A 23410-nucleotide genomic window follows, 5' to 3' on the forward strand; every position below is an offset into this window, starting at 1 on the left:
TACTGTGATGCTTGATCTAATCAGAACATGTCTCCTCTCATTAAAGTAAATTTTAAGAGCCTTCTCATTGACAGTGTGGGTGGAACACCAACTATCAGAAGGAGATGGAGGGCAGGACAATGAGTTTAAGGAGAGAGCTCTATAGCTCAATAAACTGATGAAAGCCCTTCCAGTAAAATGCGGAAAATTAGGCAGCAGGCTGTTAAGAATTATGTCAAAGGGAAAAATCCTTCATTGAAATCAGTTATTCAAGACTTGATAATAAGCAAACTTTAGCGAAAAAGGCGGGGAAGGCAATGGCAGCCCACTTCAGTGTTCTTGCCTGGAGAATCCCAGGGACGGCGGAGCCTGGTGGGCTGCCGTCTATAGGGTCGCACAAAGTCGGACATGACTGAAGTGACTTAGCAGCAGCAGCAGTGAAAAAGGAAAAAAAAAAAAGATTATTTTGCAAAAAATAAAAACAACCCTGCTTAAGGACTGTATCATATTCTAGCACAGATTCAGTGGAACAAGAACTGACTAAAAACCTAGAAGAGAACTTTCAGATGCTGAAGAAGAGAAACTCAGAGGAATAGAATAGCAGCAGAGAGCTCCCACCGGTCCTTAGTGAGGAATAGCATTCAGGTATTCCTGAAGGTTAACATTCTGTGTAATTAGGATTATGGTAAAATGTTGTGCTAGTCATTCTCCCTCAGCCCATTCTCTACCCTCTCTGGCTCTGCTTTCTGGCCTCTAGAGCCTGCAGTGGCCAAGTTCCCTTGCATGCTGACTCCTGGTTGGCTTTGTTCAACAGGAAGCTCCAACGAGAGATAAAGAGCAAGGGAAATGAGAGGGCAGGGAAACGCTCTCCCTGCTGGACCTGCTGGGCCACGGTTTGGCAATGGCTTTGCTCCTCGACGTAGACAGTCAGAGCTCCTGTCTGTATGTCGCTTTACCATGCCTTAACTCCTGTTGTGTTCCAATAACACACACCACCTCCTTGCATCTTCACACCTAAGGGTAATAACAGCTTCCCGCTCTTGACCTCTGGGTGCTTCATTTTCATTTGTTGATTTCCACGAGCCTGTGCTATATTATCTTTAATTACTCCTTTGAATATGCCACCTATTTTCTGCTGGGACCCTAAATGATACTAAAATGTTTAGATTTCATTTTACAATGTGAATTTAATGGTTTTTAATGAATCATGTATCATGATCACACAATCTCAAAGTTAAGAATACTTTAAGGTCATCTTCTATCTATTTTCCACCAAAGGGATCCCTGTTTGACTATTATAATCAAGATTATGAGTCCAAAGAGCTCAGAACCAGGTAAGCAACACTTCTTAAAGAATGTTTTCATAGCCAGGCTCACTTCTGATATGGCACGAAATGTATTTCAGTTTATCTCTAACAGTTGCCCACTAACTCTTGCTAAGGTCTTAAATGATAATTAATTTGCTGACTGATATAGCTTTAAAGTTTATATCTCCATGTACATTTACATTTTACATGATACTCCTGGAGGCAGAAGCATATCTTTAAGTGCCAGAACAATGATGCTAATGAAATTTGCAGTGTTTAAGTTAGTTGTGTTCTGGGAGAGTCTATTCTTTTATTGTCATAAATTATAAGAAGGCCTTCCCCTTTTCTGAAAAAATCAATCTCGTTCTTTCTTCTTTGAAAGCACACAACAATTTATTGCAAAAATTAAATGAATTCAATATGTCCAAGGCTTTAAGGATGCAGCCAGAGCAATGAGAAAAATAATAGTTACCCAGTTTTGAAAAATATCTGTTTATTGACTGCCAGATATATTTAGTTGTCTTGTGTGAAATTATTATAATGGAGAATCATGAGAGAGTTGTTAATAAGTCAAGGATAAAACAATACTCAACAGTGAACATATAAGTTAAGGATAGAGTTATTCATATTTCATTCATTTAAATTTAATTTTTTAAAGATAATAAAATAGATTAAAAATAGATAACAAAAAAGACAATAAAACATATTTTGAAGCACAAAATCGTTCATTCAGTGGAGTCAGATGTACTAGAATATGAACAGAAAATTCCTCCTTTTGAAGACCAAAGAGGTTTTATGTTGATAAAACAGATGTGTCATTATATCCTGTATCCCCTTCCCCAAGGTCAATCTTGAAGCTGATGTTCCATTTATCAGCAATAAGTTATATGAGTTTTAAGCAGCTTCATGGGTTTGCAGAGTAAGATGAAAAATTGGTTCTTGGAAGATAAACAAATCTCCACCTTAACAGAGCTGTCTATCATCCAAACATGTGTTGCTTGATGGGAAAGGTGCAGTTCATCATTGTGCTTGTCAAGTGGAGCTTTTAGCGGAATCCAAATAAGCAAAAGCACTATGGTAGGAGCCATTAGCATTCCTTCAGAGCGTACATTCTGAGGTCAACATTTGGAATCAACTGCTATGATTGTGTTTAGTTGACCTTTTACAATTGTCTGAACAGCAGGAAATATTTTTCCCTCATGAACCATGTTAAATATGGTGATACTTTCCTTGCCACAAGGCTTTTCTAAAGGACTACTTTTTCTCTATTTTTTTTTTTCTGGTTTGAACAATTATTTATTCCCCCCCCCCCAATTATTTTTATTAGTTGGAGGCTAATTACTTTACAATATTGTAGTGGTTTTTGCCATACATTGACATTTTTCTCTATTTTTGATAGGACTAAACTAAACAAAGTTTATCTGCCAGAGTCAGTTGTGCCCAAACATATCCCTTGAAATCACCAGCTTCACCAATATGATTCTATTCATAGGTGATTATGAAGAATAAACATTTATTAGTGTATAAAAGATCTTTATGTATACAATTATGCATTTTTCTAATTTGTATAATTGTGCATTATTATGAATCTGAGTAAAAATTCTAACCCCTGAAAATACTTGTTAAAGTGAAATACTTTGTCAGTAAAAAGAGTAAATTTGGACATAAAAACTGTTAAGATTTACAATGCTGAATCTCTATGAATGAACTTATCAACCAGTCTTCTCAGGGCATTAGGCCTAGATTCATAAAGTATGCGTCCTAGTGGAAGAGAACACCAGCTCTCATGAAAGAAGGCGTCGGTTTCAAACCTGTGGTCCCAGTGCTTACTAACCCTCTGAACTTGGTTAGATGAATTGCATTACCTCCTTAAGCTCTAGTTTTCCAAAATGTAAAATAAAACTAATAAATTTGATTTCTCTTAAGGGTTAATAAGGATTAGAAATAATATATGTTAAGTTCCATGATGCACATAGAGCTCACAGAGGTGCTCAAGAAGGGATTACTGAATAAGAATGCATTGACTTCCTATACACACACACACACACACACACACAACATGCCAAGTAAAACATGCCAAAGAAAAATTGTAGTGTTAGTACTTAGTCTATAAGATGTTTGAAAATATCTGGATTCATTTTCAGTTTTCATACATATACTTGGTATTAGCTCATCATAATCTAAGATAAATAATTTTTTATGTGTCTTTTCCTCTATAAGTACATATTTCATAACTGAATTGTGGAAGAAGACCAACCTATTTATTGTCTCCCAGCAGAAGTAATAATATAAATATGTAAATATTAGTGGCTTTTTAAAATTGAGCACTTACTATGCTAAGCCCTTTACTTCCTTAAATCATTTATCTCTAGAAAACTTTGATGAGAAGTATAAATGTACTTCTACTTGTACGTGTTCAGATGGACTGTGTTCAGATGGACAGTCATTACCCTCATTTTTATGGAGAGGAAAACAGAGACTTAGAAAAGTGAGGTACTTTGCCTAAAATTATGCAGCTAAGACCAGAAATTGAACACAGGAATTCTAACTTCAGAGCTTGTGGTTTTACTCACAGGGATTCCCTGGTAGCTTGCTTGGTAAAGAATCTGCCTGCAGTGCAGGAGACCCGGGTTTGATCCCTGGTCAGGAAGATCCCCTGGAGAAGGAAATGCAACCCACTCCAGTATCCTTGCCTGGAAAATCCTAGGGAAAGAGGAGCCTGGAGGGCTATAGTCCTGGGGTTGCAAGAGTTGGACATGACTTAGCAACTAAACCATCACATAAGTTGCCTTCCTCGTCAATAGTCTAAATTCGATACCATGAACCCTAGAATGAAGAAAGAGAGAGGAGGAGTGTAAAAACAATTGACATACAGTGCATGCAGTCAGGGAGGAAATGGAAAAGACTAGAGAAAGAGAAAAACTTGCCTGGTCAGTCTATAAACCAGTGTTGAAAAAGACAGATTTTGTTTATTTTGTTTTCCTTTTTCCTCTTGTATTATTTTAAGAGCTTTATATATATTAATCTTTAAAGATTTTTTAATCTCTAATTTTTAAATAGTCAATATTATGACTACTTGTAAAATAATATGTTACAGGTTCAAAATTGAGTAAAACTGTCTTTTACAAACTGTGATTTGGTACAACACACTTATGTGAGTATGCGATATAATTCCCTTTCTTTGAAAACATTCCCTTAGAGACCTCATTCCACACCTAATATATTAATCAGATGAGTAAGCTTCTGTCCATAAATACTATTTTCCCCTTCAGTGTCTCTCAATTTAATCAGATATATAACTAAGAGAAATACTGGTAATGTAAATATTTACAAAATACTGTGTTCTATTGCTTACAACCTCTTGACCCATGTCAGGTAAGATTTATTTTACTGACACCAAGTGAAAATGTAAAGTTAAGGCTTCTTTGAGAAATTTAACATTATTTCACTTTGTAAATAAAATCTGAGAAGAGTATCAGCTTTGCTTATTTACTTTTATGATAAATAATTCCCTGGTAAAATTTTAAGAAGCTCCTTTTCTATTAACTTACTATTGCTTGATTTCCACATCTTCCAGAGCTGACTAGAAAGCAAGTACAAGATTTGAGTTCTCATAGAACCTTGTACTTAAACTATTCTGTATTGTGTATGTGACATATCAGTTGTGTCAGATTCCTGTTAGCAAAACTAAATCTTGACTCATGGGCTGTATTTTCACATACAGTTCATTGACAAGTCCACTTGAAACATGTCAGAGTAAGTGGTAGAACCAAGATAATCTCCTCCTTAAATTCCACTACTATATGTATTAAAATACATGAAAAGGAAAGAGAAAATTAGTGTAAATAAGCCTATCCCATGCAAGGCTATTCTTAATCCATAAAATAAAGTCTTGGGGCCTAAAGATAACCAAGACAGGATGAGACATGATCTCAGACAAGTAAAATCATTTTGATGGAATTTGGAAAGTAGTCTATGATCTAGTAGCTCCTTCTGAAGCCCCAGCCCTTCTTCAATTTTCTTTCTTTTTAAAAAAATAATTTTTTTTTCATTTATTTATATTAGTTGGAGGCTAATTACTTTACAATATTGTAGTGGTTTTTGCCATACACCGACATGAATCAGCCATGGACTTACATGTGTTCCCCGTCCTGAACCCCCCTCCCACCTCCCTCCCCATCCCATCCCTCAGGGTCATCCCAGTGCACCAGCCCTGAGCACTTGTCTCATGCATCAAACCTGGACTGGCGATCTGTTTCACAATTGATAATATACATGTTTCAATGCTATTCTCTCAGATCATCCCACCCTCACCTTCTCCCACAGAGTCCAAAAGTCTGTTCTATACATCTGTGACTCTTTTTCTGTCTTGCATATAGGTTTATCGTTACCATCTTTCTAAATTCCATATATATGCGTTAGTATACTGTATTGGTATTTTTCTTTCTGGCTTACTTCACTCTGTATAATGGGCTCCAGTTTCATCCACCTCATTAGAACTGATTCAAATCTATTCTTCAATTTTCCACTTCAGGCTTTTGGCAAAACTTACCTCATACTTCTGAGACAAAATTTAATAAGCATTCCCTCACCCCAAGTGGCTCTTAAACTGAAGACTTAGGTAACCCTGTACTCATCAGCTGTCCAGAAAAATAGTTGGTGGAAAGTGCAGCAAGACCAATGATGTATGGTTAAGGTTTTAGAAATAAGCAAATAATCCTACTTTTAATGAGTTTCCTATCCAGATTCCAAAATCCAACCTCAGCCCCTGATGAGGGGTTTTCTAGTACCAAAACTGAGTTCACAAGTTGTTGGGAAGTCATGTTTACGATGGCACAATATTTTTGGAAATCAATAGGAACATAACAGTTTCAGGATGACAAGGCAAAAGAAAACAATAAGGACCAGCACACCATGTAATAAAAATAATAATAACCCAAGAAAAATATTAATAGCAGGAGTTAAAAAATCTTGGAATTTAGTGCAGAAATTCAAACAGTGAAATGGAAAAAAAGGTTGAGGAAATATCTAGACTGGGATAAATAAATAAGAAATAAAACTAGTAACTGAGTAGATCAAAAGTCAGTAGAAAAGACTGGCAAACAGTTGAATGGATTGCTTAACTTTTGTCTCAAGCCCCTTGGAATGTGTCTTGTGTGCGGCAGAGGCAAAGGAGGTAAAATAACATTTCCCAGACTCTCCTTCAGCTTAGGTTCTAGGTGTGATTCAATTTCAACAAGAAGGTGCACCTGGAAGAAACTTGCACTTGAAACTGAATTAAGCAAAGAGAGGAATTAGACTGTAAGGCATCCATCTTGCTGCTGCAGATCTGGTAGATGACTGTTACTCTGGATACAGCAGTTCTACTGGCAGCTTCTTAGTCCCAAATCACAGCTAAGGTATGTAACCCTAGACCTAGCACTGGGCCAGCCCAATAGCTTCCTGACTCCTTAATTTCCTGATTGTGGCAAATGTTGCCAATCCTTTGGATAGCCAGTTCTGCAGTGTTGTCTGAAGCCATTTCTGAGGGCCCTGTCTTTCCAGAGCTTTCAACAATTCTATAAGCACGAACTAGAGAGGTGTCTATTTTCTGCAAATGAACCATTTGCAGAATGAACCATGAGCTGATATAGAAAGAGAGAATTAAGGGCAAACATAGAAGGTAAAAAAAGGACAAGAGGTAAAAGGGCAACTGTTTCTCAGATACAGAAAAGGAAAAAAAGATGGACACAAATGCTGATATTTCAAGACAGACAGGAGAGACAGTGCAGGAACTTACACTAGATAAATTGTATGGGGTCACCATCTGCCAAAAACAAAGGAGGAAAAACAGAGGGGGGTTAAAACTTGAGGACAAGGAAGGAAGTTTCAGAAAAGCCACTGTAGAGTATTTACTAGGAACTTAATATTAGTTTGTGAAGAACTTAGAAGGAATAAAGTGAAATGATTATCAGTATCTCCTGTTGTCCAGACAAATGTTCTAAAAGAAGAATAAGGTAAGGTAAGGTGAAGTCGCTCAGTCGTGTCCGACTCTTAGTGACCCCATGGACTGTAGCCTACCAGGCTCCTCTGTCCATGGGATTTTCCAGGCAAGAGTACTGGAGTAGATAATTCCTAAAATTAAGCAAGGCTTTTCTCCATTAAAGCATTGATAAGTATATGAAGAACTTAATAAGAAATTAAATTACACGAATTGTCTAGTGAAAATAATTCTTCAACTATATATACAAGTCGGGTCATGGGTGCAAAATACAAGTAGACACTAGGAATCCACACTCAACACTCTGTTCTCAAATTGATGAAGATTAAGAATTTTTCTGTTCTGCGCAGTAAATATATGTCCAGTTACTTGGCAAAAAGTTTTCCTTTTGGATGACTGTCTTTATCCTTAGGGACCAAGTCACCATAAAAGTATAAAGTATTCCTGGTAGCAACTTTGGAAAAATTCCTGAAGTAAATAACTCTCTTTGACAGGAATGAGGGCCTTAATCCATGGGGGCTGCATACTTAAGAATCTGCATACCAATGTGATTCCACAGGCTGAAACGATGCCACAGTGTAAGTGCTATGAGCTGTTACAAAGCAGCCACCATGATGCTAGAAAACCAACAAGTACAAATATGGAATGGTATTCTCTGCTCTTCTTTCCTTCCAAAGAATGTAAACATCCCAGCTCTTTCAGAAAAACACCAATGGACCAGAGCCTTATGTAGGACATGTCCCTGTCTACTCTTTTGTTGGATTAAATTCTGAAAGATTGCACAAAGGCTTTGAACTATATGCACATTCTTTTTATAAATATTTACACAGAATTAAAGAAAATTTTTTTTCAAGACCTCATTTAAAAAAAGCACATGTAAAACCTAAAAGATTAGATAAATAAGTAGTATAATTAGGGAGACTCAGACAAGAGTCAAGCTCGAACTCACTATGTGGCTTTCTCAAGTCTCTGTTTATATTTATTAACTGTACACCCAACTATTAACTAGATGGTTATTATTCTGTAATACCTCATCTAGTAAGAATTTAGCTATCTAAAAAACCTGTAAGTATGCTCAACAGTATTTTGAGTGGTTAAAATATAGTAAAAAATATAGTTACCTAAAACTTCTGTACATCACTCTAAGTATCTGGGATCTTTTTTCAGTCTATTTGCTCAATTTTATACAATTCTAATAAGCTTTTTTGTTTGGTTTACAGAAATTAGAAATGGAGAGGCAAACATGAACATTGTTAAAGATGTTACAGTTAATACAACACCAAAGCAAGAAAGTAAAAGCCTTAAAACACATGAAAATCTTTAAAAAAGCAAACTCAGAATACATTTAATTAAAGTGTAAAAAACTTCCACATGCTCAATGAGACTTAGTGCCTCTACTGTATTTGAGTATAATAATAGGAATTAATAATAATGATCACAAGTCATTTAAAATATTTAAATAATTGTGGTAGGTTGATTAGATGTAGAAAAACATATGACATCTTTTAGAAAGAATATCATTCCAAACAGATAAAATAGAAGCTTTTCCGTTTAAAGGTAGAACTAGGCCTAAGGCATTGCTACACTAATAGAGAACTGGATTAGAATTCATAATCTGAGCTCCTAAATACTTTGCCTGTATTGGTGTTTTTACTGAAATTATTTAATTTCAGATGTGAATATGTCTCATGTACCCTGAAAAATGTATCTGTTTTTCCATAGCTCTAGATATGCTGATACAGGGGGCCTGGGAGTGTTAATCAAGGACTATGCCTTTCAGGGAAGGGCCAATTTGAATGATATCCTCCAAAGTTTTAGTTAACTGGAAGTTCATTTAGTCAATCATTAGTATATAAAAGTGTGTGACCTAAGGCAGCAACTCTCAACCATTTTGGTCTAAAGACTTATTTACACTCTCAAAAATAATTGAGGACCTAAAAAAACTATTTTGTCCTTGTGAGTTCTATCTATTGGTATTTACCACGTTAGAAATAAAAAGATCTATTAATTTTTATTAATTAATTTTATTAATAGATGGCCAAAAAGTTCATTTTATGGGAAACCCAAACGAGATTTTTGTCAATCCAATAATATGTTAATACAAATGTTTGATGAAAAATAACCATGTTTTCTGATGCTAAGATAATTTGGTAAACATAGTGATATGGTTTTTGCATTTCTGTTAAATGTCTTTAATGTCTGAGCTTAACACAAGACAGCTGGATTCTCTTATATGCTTTTGCATTCATTCTGTTGTTTTACACTGTGTTGACTAAAGTGTATGAAGATCTAGCTTCATACAGAAACATAGTTAGAAAAGGGCAGGGTATGTTAACAGCCCTTCAGATAATTTTGGATATTCCATGACACTACATCAAACTCAGTAAGTGACTGTTTCTCAAGTTGCAATGTAGAATCGGAAATCATAGCCATGAACTTTTCATACTTCATTATATTAAAATCCCCCAGTCTCTTTTGCACTTTGGATAGATCTTTAACCTATGCATGATTCTGTTACATTATACACTAGTCATTCAGAAAATATTGGTTCAATGAATTATGCAGATCTTCTAAATGTTGATACATTTAATCATGTGCATGTGTGTGTTAGTTGCTCAGTCATGTCCAGTTGTTTGCAACACCATGGATTGTACGATATACAAAATCACCCTCCTTAATATCAGCAATGACCTCACCAGAGAAGTGTTAAGTATTGTTGTTTAGTTGCTAAATCATGTCCCACTCTTTCGGTATCTGTAAGTATTGGGAAGTTGTCAGATTCATGGCAGCAGGTGCAACTTTCTGATTTTCCCTTGAAAATACACAAGTACTGTCAGTTGTTTTTCTTGAAGTGACAAGCTCACTTTGCTCATTTTCTAGAAGATGTCTGCTGAATACCCAAGTTTAAATAATTGTAGGTTATCAGTCAGTCTTTAAAGTAAAAATGAGCTCTTTTTCGTGGCACCTCGGAGGCTGTCGGCTGCTTCAGAATGAAGCTGAACATCTCTTCTCCCGGCCACTGGCTGCCAGAAGCTCATTGAAGTGGACGATGAACGAAAACTTCGTACCTTCTACAAGAAGCGTATGGCCACAGAAGTTGCTGCTGATGCTCTGGGTGAAGAATGGAAGGGTTACGTGGTCCGAATCAGTGGCGGGAACGATAAGCAGGGTTTCCCCATGAAGCAGGGTATCTTAGCCCATGGCTGAGTTCGCCTGCTACTGAGTAAGGGGCATTCTTGTTACAGACCAAGGAGGGTTGGAGAGAGAAAGCGCAAATCTGTAGGGGGTCGCATTGTGGATGCCAATCTGAGTGTTCTCAATTTGGTCATCGTGAAAAAGGGGGAGAAGGATATTCCTGGACTTACTGTTACTACAGCGCCTCGTCGCCTGGGTCCCAAAAGAGCTAGCAGAATCTGAAAACTTTTCAGTCTCTCTAAAGAAGATGATGTGCGCCCGTATGTTGTGTGAAAGCCCCTAAACAAAGACGGTATGAAACCTTGGACTAAAGCACCCAAGATTCAGCGTCTCGTGACTCCACGAGTTCTGCAACACAAACGCCGGTGTATTGCTCTGAAGAAACAGCGTACTAAGAAAAATAAAGAAGAGGCTGCAGAATATGCTAAACTTTTGGCCAAGAGAATGAAGGAGGCCAAAGAAAAACGGCAGGAACAGATTGCCCAGAGACAGAGGCTGTCCTCTCTGAGAGCTTCTACTTCTGAGTCCAGTCAAAAATGAGACGTTCTAAGAGTAACAAATAAATAAGATCAAAAATCAAAATAAATAAATAAAGTAAAAATGATGTTCTATGGGAAAAAAAAATCACTGATTGAGCTTGCAGCTCAAAAAATTGTGCAAGTGCTTCCTCAAAACATTCAAAATGCCATACATGTGTTTTCATTTTGTCACACAAAATATTAAAAGATATGTGCTATAAATTTAATAAAATGCAAACGTTTTACTGCTTTGTCCAGGACATTCCTATGTGAAACCACCATCTTGTTTCTTAAGTGAAATGATGACAGTGATGAATACAAGGACTCCTAATACTGCCTCAAATGCTAAGGTATCATTCACTTTTGCTTTTACACCATCAATGCAAATGTCAATACAGGAAAAAAAAAAACCACCAATGTCTTTAGTACCATTATGAAAATCATTTTGACCTCACAGATCCATTGAAAGCATCTAAGAGACCCTAGAAGTCTGCAGACCACACTTTGAGAACTACTCATCTAACGGGAGAAATATCAACAACCTCAATATGCAGATGACACCACTCTAACGACAGAAAGTGAAGAGAAACTAAAGAGCCTCTTGATTAGGATGAAAGAGGGGAGTGAAAAAGCTGGCTTAAAACTCAACATTCAAAAACTTAAGATCATGGCATCCAGTCCCATCACTTCATGGCAAAGAGAAGAGGAAAATTTGGATACAGTGGCAGATTTTATTTTCTTGGGCTCCAAAATCACTGCAGATGGTGACTGCAGTCATGAAGTTAAAAGACACTTGCTCCTTGGAAAGAAAGCTATGACAAACCTAGGTTGCATATTAAAAAGCAAACACATCCCTTTGCCAACTAAAGTCCATATAGTCAAAACTATGGTTTTTCCAGTAGTCATTTTTGGATATGACAGTTGGACCATAAAGAAGGCTGAGCACCAAAGAATTGATGCTTTTGAATTGGTGTTGGAGAAGACTCTTGAGAATCCCTTGGACTGCAAGGAGATCAAACCAGTCCATCCTAAAGGAACTCAACCCTGAATATTCATTGGAAGCACTGTTGCTGAAGCTCCAATACTCTGGCCACCTGATTCAAAGAGCCGACTCATTGGAAAAGACCCTGATGCTGGGAAAGATTGAAGGCAAAAGGAGAAAGGGGTGGCAGAGGATGAGATGGTTATATAGCATCACCGAGTCAATGGATATGAATCTGAGCACACTTCAGGAGACAGTGAAGGACAGGGGAGCCTGGCGTGCTGCAGTTAAGGGAGTCGCAAAGAGTCAGACATGACTTAGCGACTAGCAACAACAACCACATCTCAAGGGACCGGGATACATGATATGCATCCTTAGCCTCTTAGGTGTCTGAGTTTGAGAAAAGGAAATTCCATCAAAGACAATGCAGGGACAAACCAGAGTAAGGTCCAGCCTAGGGAAGAAAGGCTGACAGAAGCCAGGAAGGGATACATTTTAAGAGAATGTGTTAAGAGCTCATGCTACAGCCATGAATTTAAATAAAAGATCACTCTGGTGATCTGGATAAATGCAGAAACAAGCAGTTTCAACCCAGATTGTCTGAGAGAGGAGAACTGGGCTGGAGTGTCAAGGGTTTTTGAAAATAACTTCTTTTCAGTTTCCAAACTACTGGCTAGTCGAAATTCACTGAGAGCTGTAACTGCAGTTCAGAGATCTTTGATTCTTTTATAGCCCAATGTATGTCTTACACATATAGGCAAGCAATAAATATGTGCTAAATATATGTCAATATGGCTTTCCTGGTGGCTCAGTGGTAAAGAATCTGCCTGCCAACGCAGGAGACATGGGTTTGATCCCTGGGTCAGTAAGATCCCCTGGAGAAGCAAATGGCAACCCATTCCAGTATTCTTGCCTGGGAAACCCCATGAACAGAGGAGCCTGGCAGGCTACAGTCCATGGGGTCAAAAACAGTCGGAAACGACCTAGAGACCGAACAACAATAACAAAATGAGTAAATTTAATTTTATCCAAAGTCTATTTCAACTTCCTTTAGCAATGGACCAATAGTTGCTCCCAAGCCTGCTAATTTCTATGTATTCTTTCTTTGTCATCTCTTTTAGGTTTGAAATTACTACAAAAGTATCACGTGATGAATGGGAAATTCCCAGTGTATCTGTGGAAGAAAACTGGTCCTATTGGATACTGAACATCAGAGATAACTGAGTTTTCCCCAGCAAAGGGGATGGCCACGCCAGCAGCTCTGCAGCTGCTCCTGCCAGTCACTCCATTTCGCCATCATTCCCTTGGCCCCATGAGAGGTAAGGTCACAAGGCAACCAGTAAAACATACAGCATCACCAGATGTGGGCCTGGTTGCAGTTTCTGGAGGTAAGCACGTGAGCAGAGGCAGTGTGAGGCGCGGGATCTGGGACACTGCTGCAGGTGCTGCCACAGCTTCCTATGCGTGCCGCCTGCCTGGCAGCTCTGCAGAGCTGAGCTGGGCTGTGGGGGTGATTTCCAAACCCCATACTTCAAGAAGAGAAACCAGGCCACCCCAAGTGCCCTCTGTGTCCAGGTAAGTGTTCTGTGGATGCATTTTAAAACCGTCATGCTCCTTGCTGGGACTGACTAATACTTCTCCCATTTATTTCTGATTGACGAGAGACTACAACACTGTCATCATCTGGACAAATAGTTCTTGGTCAGTCAGAGCCAGCCAGAGGGAGCCTTGCAGAGGTAGGCAAGAGCCCTCAGCTATTCTCTCTTCACTTAGCTGGAGGTCAGTGTAGAATTTACAAAGGAAATGGAGTTAGCTGGAACTGGAGGCTTTGCTTACATTACCTCATTTAATTAATTGGTTTAGTAATTGTCCTACATAGTCAGTGCTTGGCTTTCATGGACAGAGTTCTGAGGTCTGAAGTGCCCTCAAAAGCTTTATATTCTAAGATAAACAAGAAAGTAGGTAATTATAACCAAGTATGACAACTCCCGTGATTAAAGTTAACGCAATATGCAGTGGGAACACACAGCAGGGATATACAGCCAAGGATTATTGGAGGGGGTAAGGTTTTCTAAAGGACACAAACAGGAGCCTCATGAGGAAAGGCCAAGGTGAGTCAGAAACACAAAGATCTAAGAACCTAATATGCAGTGAATGCTTAGTCAGTGCTTGCTGGATGAATTATCTTTTCACAACACAATGCTGTCTCCCATTAACACAACAGTATCTTGTAGAATGGGCTTCCCCCGTGGCTTAGTGGTAAAGAATCCGCCTGCCAATTCAGGAGAGTTGAGTTCAATCTCTGTGTCGGGAAGGTACCCTAAAGAAGGAAATGGGAACTCACTCCAGTATTCTTGCCTAAAAAATCCAATGGACAGAGGAGCCTGGCGGGCTACAATCCACCAGTTGTTCACCTCAGTAGCTCAGTCAAGTCCGACTATTTGCAACCCCATGGACTGCAGCACGCCAGGCCACCCTGTCCATCACCAACTCCCAGAGTTTATGCAAACTCCTATCTATTGAGTCAGTGATGCCATCCAACCATCTCATCCTCTGTCATCCCCTTCTCCTCCCACCTTCAATCTTTCCCAGTATAAGGGCCTTTTCATATGAGTCAGTTCTTTGCATCAGGTGGCCAAAGTATTGGAGTTTCAGCTTCAGCATCAATCCTTCCAGTGAATATTCAGGACTGATTTCCTTTAGGATGGACAGGTTGGATCTCCTTGCAGTCCAAAGGACTCTCAAGAGTCTTCTCCAACACCACAGTTCGCAAGCATCCATTCTTCAGTGCTCAGCTTTCTTTGTAATCCAACTCTCACATCCACACATGACTACAGGAAAAACCATAGCTTTGACTAGATGGACCTTTGTTGGCAAAGTAATGACTCTGCTTTTTAATAAGCTGTCTAGGTTGGTCATAATTTTTCTTCTAAGGAGCAAGCATCTTTTAATTTCATGGATTCAATCACCATCTGCAGTGAGTTTGGAGGGGAAAAAAATAGTCTGTTACTTTTTCCGTTGTTTCTCCATCTATTTGCCATGAAGCGATGGGACCAATGCTATGATCTTAGTTTTCTGAATGTTGAGCTTTAAGCCAACTTTTTCATTCTCCTCTTTCACTTTCTTCAAGAGGCTCTTTACTTCGTCACTTTCTACCATAAGGGTCGTGTCATCTGCATATCTGAGATTATTGATATTTCTCCCGGCAATCTTGAATCCACCTTGTGCTTCATCCACCCCAGTGTTAGTCGTGATGTACTCTGCATATAAGTTAAATAAGCAGGGTGACAATATATAGCCTCCACGTACTCCTTTCCCAATTTGAGAACCAGTCTGTTGTTCCATCTCCAGTTCTAACTGTTGCTTCCTGACCTGCATACAGATTCTCAGGAGGCAGGTCAGGTGGCCTGGTATTCCCATCTCTTGAAGAATTTTCCATTGTTTGTTGTGATCCACAAAGTCAAAGGCTTTGGCATAGTGAATAAAGCAGGAATAGATGTGTTTCTGGAATTCTCTTGCTTTTTTGATGATCCAGCAGATGTTGGCAATTTGGTCTCTGCTTCCTCTGCCTTTTCTAAATCCAGCTTGAACATTTGGAAGTTCGTGGTTCACGTACTGTTGTAGTCTGGCCTGGAGGATTTTGAGCATTATTTTGCTAGCATGCGAGATGAGTGCAATTGTGTGGTAGTTTGAACTTCCCTTGGCATTGTCTTTCTTTGGGACTGGATTGAAAACCGACCTTTTCCAGTCCTGTGGCCACTGCTGAGTTTTCCAAATTTGCTGGCATATTGAGTGCGGCACTTTCACAGCATCATCTTTTAAGATTTGAAATAGCTCAACTGGCATTCCATCACCTCCACTAGCTTTGTTCATAGTGATGCTTCCTAAGGCTCACTTGACTTCATATTCCAGGACATCTGGCTCTACGTGAGTGATCACACCATTGTGATTATCTGGGTCGTGAAGATCTTTTCTGTATAGTTCTTCTGTGTATTCTTGCCACCTCTTCTTAATATCTTCTGCTTCTGTTAGGTCCATACATTTCTGTCCTTTATTGAGCCCATCTTTGCATGAAATGTTCCCTTGGTATCTCTAATTTTCATGAAGAGGTCTCTAGTCTTTCCCATTCTATTGTTTTCCTCTATTTCTTTGCATTGATTGCTGAGGAAGGCTTTCTTGTCTTTCCTTGCTATTCTTTGAAACTCTGCATTCAAATGGGTTTATCTTTGCTTTTCTCCTTTGCCTTTTGCTTCTTTTCTTTTCACAGCTATTTGTAAGGCCTCCTCAGACAGCCATTTTGCTTTTTTGCATTTCTTTTCCTTGGTGATGGTCTTGATCCCTGCCTCCTGTACTATGTCTGAACCTCTGTCCATACTTTTCAGGCACTCTATCAGATCTAATCCCTTGAATCTATTTCTCACTTCCACTGTATAATCATTAGGGATTTGATTTAGGTCATACCTGAATGATCTAGTGGCTTTCCCTACTTTCTTCAATTTACATCTGAATCTGGCAATATGGAGTTCATGATCTGAGCCACAGTCAGCTCCCGGTCTTGTTTTTGCTGCCTGTATAATGCTTCTCCATCTTTGGCTGCAAGGAATATCATAAATCTGATTTTGGTATTGACCATCTGGTGATGTTCATGTGTAGAGTCTTCTCTTGTGCTGTTGGAAAAGGGTGTTTGCTATGACCAGTGCATTCTCTTGTCAGAACTCTATTAGCCTTTGCCCTGCTTCATTCTGTACTCCAAGGCAAAATTTGCCTGCTACTCCAGGTGTTTCTTGACTTACTACTTTTACATTCCAGTCCCCTATAATGAAAAGGACCTATTTTTTGGGTGTTAGTTCTAGAAGGTCTTGTAGGTCTTCATAGAATCATTCAACTTAAGCTTCTTCAGTGTTACTGGTTGGGGCATAGGCTTGGATTACTGTGATATTGAATGGTTCGCCTTGGAAATGAACAGAGATCATTCTATCATGTTTGAGATTGTATCCAAGGACTGCATTTCAGACTCTTTTGTTGACTATCATGGCTACTCCATTTCTTCTAAGGGATTCTTGCCCACAGTAGTAGATATAATGGTCATCTGAGTTAAAGTCACCCATTCCAGTCCATTTTAGTTTGCTGATTCCTAAAATGTTGATGTTCACGCTTGCCATCTCCATTTGACCGCTTCCAATTTGCTTTGATTTGTGGACCTAACATTCCAGGTTCCTGTACAATATCGCTCTTTACTGCATTGAATCTTGCGTCCATCACCAGTCACATCCACAACTGGGTGTTGTTGTTGCCTTGGCTCTGTCTCGTCATTCTTTCTGGATTTATTTCTCCACTGATCTCCAGGAGCATATTGGGCACCTACCAACCTGGGGAGTTCATATTTCATGGGTTCACAAAATGGTCAGACCTGACTTAGGGACTAAACAATATTCATTTATTAACATAAGGGCTTCTCAGGTGGTGCTAGTGGTAAAAAATCTGCCTGCCAATGCTGGAGATACTATAGACACAGGTTCAATCCCTGGGACAGGAAGAGTCCCTGGAGGAGGAAATGGTAACCTGCTCCAGTATTCTTGTCTGGAAAACTCCATGGACAGAGGAGCCTGGCGGGATAGTGTCCATGTGGTCGCAGAGTTGGACACAATATAGATACTAAATATCAACAGCAGCATCTTGTAGAATACTTCAAAACAAACGCCTGTTAGCTCAGCTACAAAATGGCTGGAAAAATCCCATCGTCGCTATTCAAAGTGAATTCACAGACAAGCAACATTGGAACCACCTGGGGACTTGTTAGACCCACAGAATTCTATCTCCCAACCCAGATGAACCAACATCTGCATTTTAAGATCCCCCAGTGATTCATATACATATACATTAGGATTCAAGACTGTCCTATACTAAAGGCTCGTCAACCAGTGATGGCCCTCTAGGACAGGGGTTTATAACCTTCAGGAACATCAGACTCTCTGGAGAGGAATTTTTAAATGCAGAAGTCAAGTTTTTATTCCCCTCTCTTCCACAAAAACCAAATCTTAGCACCTGGGACCTATATATGTGCATTTTAAACAAACTTCCCAGGGAACCTGAAGCCCGTTCTTTGATGCCTGGTAGTATTTTCTATACAATACTTTAAGGAAATATGTTGTGGGCCAATCAGTTCTATGTGTGTGTGGGTGTGTGTGAATGAGTGACTTAAAGACAGATCTTTATTGAGTGACTTTCTTCCTAGAGACTGTGGTAACTCTTTTGAGCTTCACAATAACCATACTTTTCAAGGAGACTACAAAAATGAGTTTATGATTATTATTTTCAGGTTTTTTGGCATGTCCTTTTAACTATAAATCAAATCCCTTATGATTATACAGTGGAATTGAGAACTAGATTTAAGTGACTAGACCTGAGAGGCAGAGTACCTGATGAACTATGGATGTAGGTTCATGACATTGTACAGGAGACAGGGATCAAGACCATACCCAAGAAAAAGAAATGCAAAAAAGCAAAATGGCTGTCTGAGGAGGCCTTACAAATAGCTGTGAAAGGAAGAGAAGCGAAAAGCAAAGGAGAAAAGGACAGATATACCCATTTGAATGCAGAGTTCCAAAGAATAGCCTGGAGAGATAAGAAAGCCTTCCTCAGCGATCAATGTAAGAAATAGAGGAAAACAACAGAATGGGAAAGACTAGAGATCTCTTCAAGAAAATCAGACATACCAAGGGAATATTTCATGTAAAGAGGGGCTCAATAAAGGACAGAAATGCTATGGACCTAACAGAAGCTGAAGATATTAAGAACAGGTGGTAAGAATACATAGAAGAACTGTACAAGAGATCTTCATGACCCAGACGATCACAATGGTGTGATCACTCACCTAGAGCCAGATATCCTGGAATATGAAGTCAAGTGAGCCTTAGGAAGCATCACTATGAACAAAGCTAGTGGAGGTGATGGAATGCCAGTTGAGCTATTTCAAATCTTAAAAGATGATGCTGTGAAAGTGCTGCACTCAATATGCCATCAAATTTGGAAAACTCAGCAGTGGCCACAGGACTGGAAAAGGTCAGTTTTCATTCCAATCCTAAAGAAAGGCAATGCCAAGGAATGTTCAAACTACCACACAATTATACTCATTTCGCATGCTAGTAAAGTAATGCTCAAAATCCTCCAGGCCAGACTACAACAGTACGTGAACCACGAACTTCCAAATGTTCAAGCTGGATTTAGAAAAGGCAGAGGAAGCAGAGACCAAATTGCCAACATCTGCTGGATCATCAAAAAAGCAAGAGAATTCCAGAAACACATCTATTCCTGCTTTATTCACTATGCCAAAGCCTTTGACTTTGTGGATCACAACAAACAATGGAAAATTCTTCAAGAGATGGGAATACCAGACCACCTGACCTGCCTCCTGAGAAATCTGTGTGCAGGTCAGGAAGCAACAGTTAGAACTGGAGATGGAACAACAGACTGGTTCTCAAATTGGGAAAGGAGTACGTGGAGGCCATATATTGTCACCCTGCTTATTTAACTTATATGCAGAGTACATCACGACTAACACCGGGGTGGATGAAGCACAAGGTGGATTCAAGATTGCCGGGAGAAATATCAATAATCTCAGATATGCAGATGACACGACCCTTATGGCAGAAAGTGACGAAGTAAAGAGCCTCTTGAAGAAAGTGAAAGAGGAGAATGAAAAAGTTGGCTTAAAGCTCAACATTCAGAAAACTAAGATCATGGCATCTGGTCCCATCACTTCATGGCAAATAGATAGGGAACAGTGGAAACAGTGGCTGACTTTATTTTTGGGTGCTCCAAACTCACTGCAGATGGTGATTGCAGCCATGAAATTAAAAGACGCTTACTCCTTGGAAGGAAAGTTATGACCAACCTAGACAGCATATTAAAAAGCAGAGCTATTACTTTGCCAACAAAGGTCCATCTAGTCAAGGCTATGGTTTTTCCAGTAGTCATGTATGGATGTGAGAGTTGGACTATAAAGAAAGCTGAGCACTGAAGAGTTGATGATTTCAAACTGTGCTGTTAGAGAAGACTTTTGGAAGTCCCTTGGACTGCAAGGAGATCCAACCAGTCCATCCTAAAGGAGATCAGTCCTGGGTGTTCACTGGAAGGACTGATGCTGAAGCTGAAGCTCCAATACTTTGGCCACCTGATGTGAAGAGCTGACTCATTGGAAAAGACCCTGATGCTGGGAATGATTGAACTCAGGAGGAGAAGGGGATGACAGAGGATGAGACGAATGGATGGTATTACCGACTCAATGGACATGGGTTTGGGTAGACTCTAGGAGTTGGTGATGGACAGGGCAGCTTGGCGTGCTGCAGTTCACGGGGTCGCAAGGAGTCGGACACAACTGAGCAACTGAACTGAACTTTAACTATATAAATTCTATGGTTATGAAAACTAAGATGATCCAAAGTCAAGACTTTCTGAATTAAAAGTGGTAAACATAATATAAACTAGAGTGCAGCTAAAGGTCACTTATGGGGAAAATTATAATCCAGAAATTACCCCTTCAGCAGATTATGCAGGCACTATTATGTGTAGTCCAGCCATATGAAAATTCCAAGTACCATTTGACAGTACTTGTACTAAATGCATAATGCAAATATAACAACACATTCAAATTTTTATTACTTCAACTATAATTTGTATTCTCTATCTGGTCATAAAATTTAACATGCTGAAGACAGGAATTTCAATTTGTTCTTGATTTCCATTTGAAACTAAATATGATGACATTTCCATTTCCTCTCTATTATCACATAACCCTGAAGCAAAGAAACAGAATGACCAAGCCTTGTTTTATAGGAAAAATTATCTCCACATTAATTAAATTAGTTGAGCATAATATGGCATCTTCTAATTTTTGAAGGAAGTGGAATAGTCAAATGGCAAATAAATGCATTAAAGTATTTTAATGAATTAAGTTTCAGTATAAAATCATTTGGTGTAATTGAGCACACTACACAACAGCCTGTATAAATTATGCTTTTAAAGGAAAAAAATAAACCATGTTAATTTCTTCAGACAAGGACTTTACTAATTTTACAAATTGTTTGTAAAAGAAAATGTAAGTGATACTGAGTCTCCTCTTCTCATGAAACAATTTGAATTTGAATCAAAATATCAAATCAATACCTTTTTTTCAAATGAAATTGTTTGGCACCCATCTTTCATAGTAACATCTTACTATTTGATGACATTTATATTTTCTAAGACTTGCTTTCATTCAGAGTTTGCTTTAGAGAGAAATAAAAAGCCTCTGTTTTGAAGGCATTCAACCATTCACCAAGTACTGAGTTGTCTCCAGGAGCAGGTACTGTTCTGGGCTTGCCTTCCCCAGGCTAGCTCCAGAGAACAGGAAAAACTTACCAATTGGACCTCGATCTAAAAAGGCTGGTTATATGACATGCTTTGATAACTACAGAGAATCATCAGAGTGAGAGGGGCACTGAACTCATGAGGATTGTTTTAATCCAACAACAAATTATGTATTAAGCACATAGTATGTGCAAAGTACTATACTCTGAAACATATGAACATGTTTATGGTAGAGTTCCTGAACAAAGCTCTCTGAAGTGGAAAGCTATTACATTATCTGCTGCAAAATTTAGTCTCCCATTTCTGTCTTTCATTTATTTGTCTGTCCTTCCTTTCCCTCACCCTTTTATCCATCCACTCCTCCCCTCCTCCTGCCTCCTCCAACTCTCTCATCATGATGTTCCTTACAAATTCTCCTTAGACAGCAATTATAGTTGATGGACCCAATCTACTTGTTATTCATGATGTGAAAAGAGATTTCTTGTGCTTGAGTGTACATTTAAGATCCACTCTCACAGATTTCTTTCAGTTCAGTTGAGTTTAGTCACTCGATCAGATCCGACTCTTTGCGATCTCATGGACTGCAGCACGCCAGACTTCCCTGTCCACCCACCAACTTCTGGAGCTTGTTCAAACTCATGTCCATTGAGTCGGTGATGCCATCCAACCATCTCATCCTCTGTCGTCCCCTTCTCCTCCTGCCTTCAATCTTGCCCAGCATCAGAGTCTTTTACAATGAGTCAGTTCTTTGCATCGGGTGGCAAAAGTATTGGAGTTTCAGCCTCAGCATCAGTCTTTCCAACGAATATTCAGGGCTGATTTCCATGAGGATTGACTGGTTTGACCTCCTTGCAGTCCAAGGGACTCTCAAGAGTCTTCTCCAACACCACAGTTCAAAAGCATCAACTCTTCAGCGCTCAGCTTTTTTTATAGCCCAACACTCACATTCATACATGACTACTGGAAAAATCATAGCTTTGACTAGATGGACCTTTGTTGGCAAAGTAATGTCTCTGCTTTTTAATATGCTGTCTAGGTTGGTCATCGCTTTCTTCCAAGAAGCAAGCATCCTTGATTTTCATGGTTGCAGTCACCATCTGCAGTGATTTTGGAGCCTAAGAAAATAGAGTCTGCCATTGTTTCCAATGTTTCCCCATCTATTTGCCATGAAGTGATGGGACCAGATGCCATGATCTTAGTTTTTTGAATGTTGACTTTTAAGCCAGCTTTTTCACCCTCCTCTTTTACTTTCATCAAGAGGTTCTTTAGTTCCTCCTCATTTTCTTCCATAAGGGTGGTGTCATCTGTGTATCTGAGGTTATTGCTGTTTTTCGGGGCAATCTTGATTCCAGCTTGTGCTTTATCCAGTCCAGTGTTTCTCATGATGTACTCTGCATATAAGTTAAATAAGCAGGGTGACAATATACAGCCTCAATGCACTCCTTTTCCAATTTGGAACCAGTCTGTTGTTCCATGTCTGGTTCTAACTGTTGCTTCTTGACCTGCATACATATGATTTCTCAGGAGGCAGATAAGGTGGTCTGGTTTTCCCATCTCTTGAAGAATTTTCCACAGTTTGTTGTGATCCACACAGTCAAAGGCTTTGGCATAGTCAAGAAAACAGAAGTAGATGTTTTTCTGGTTTCTCTTGGTTTTTCTATGATCTAGCACATGTTGGCAATTTGATCTCTGGTTTCTCTCCCTTTTCTAAATCCAGCTTGAACATCTGGAAGTTCATGATTCACATACTATCAAAGTCTGACTTGGAGAATTTTGAGCATTACTTTGCTAGCGAGTGAGATGAGTACAATTGTGTGGTAGTTTGAGCATTCTTTGGCATTGCCTTTCTTTGGGATTGGAATGGAAACGGACCTTTTCCAGTCCTGTGGCCACTGCTGAGTTTTCCAAATTTGCTGGCATATTGAGTGCAGCACTTTCACAGCATCATCTTTTAGGATTAGAAATAGCTCAACTGGCATTCCATCACCTCCACTAGCTTTGTTTGTAGTGAGGCATCCTAAGGCTCACTTGATTTCACATTCCAGAATGTCTGGCTCTAGGTGAGTGATCACACCATTGTGATTATCTGGGTCGTGAAGAT

The 23410-nt window shown here is 39.1% G+C and overlaps 1 protein-coding gene, 1 long non-coding RNA gene and 1 pseudogene across 4 annotated transcripts in view; 2 read left to right on the forward strand and 1 right to left on the reverse strand.

Annotated features, from left to right (window-relative positions):
- Positions 1 to 23410, reverse strand: part of SYNPO2 (synaptopodin 2) — a 200367-nt gene that overhangs the window by 44445 nt on the left and 132512 nt on the right. The window lies entirely within an intron of this gene.
- LOC122673497 lies at positions 10257 to 11001 on the forward strand (annotated as a pseudogene).
- The window catches only part of LOC122673498, a 163373-nt gene continuing 153049 nt past the window's right edge, over positions 13087 to 23410 (forward strand). The window contains exon 1 of the long non-coding RNA XR_006334696.1: positions 13087 to 13280. This is a non-coding gene — a long non-coding RNA (uncharacterized LOC122673498). The remainder of the gene's footprint in view (positions 13281 to 23410) is intronic.

Source organism: Cervus elaphus, chromosome 17 (assembly GCF_910594005.1).
Source record: "Cervus elaphus chromosome 17, mCerEla1.1, whole genome shotgun sequence".
Lineage (NCBI taxonomy): Eukaryota > Metazoa > Chordata > Mammalia > Artiodactyla > Cervidae > Cervus > Cervus elaphus.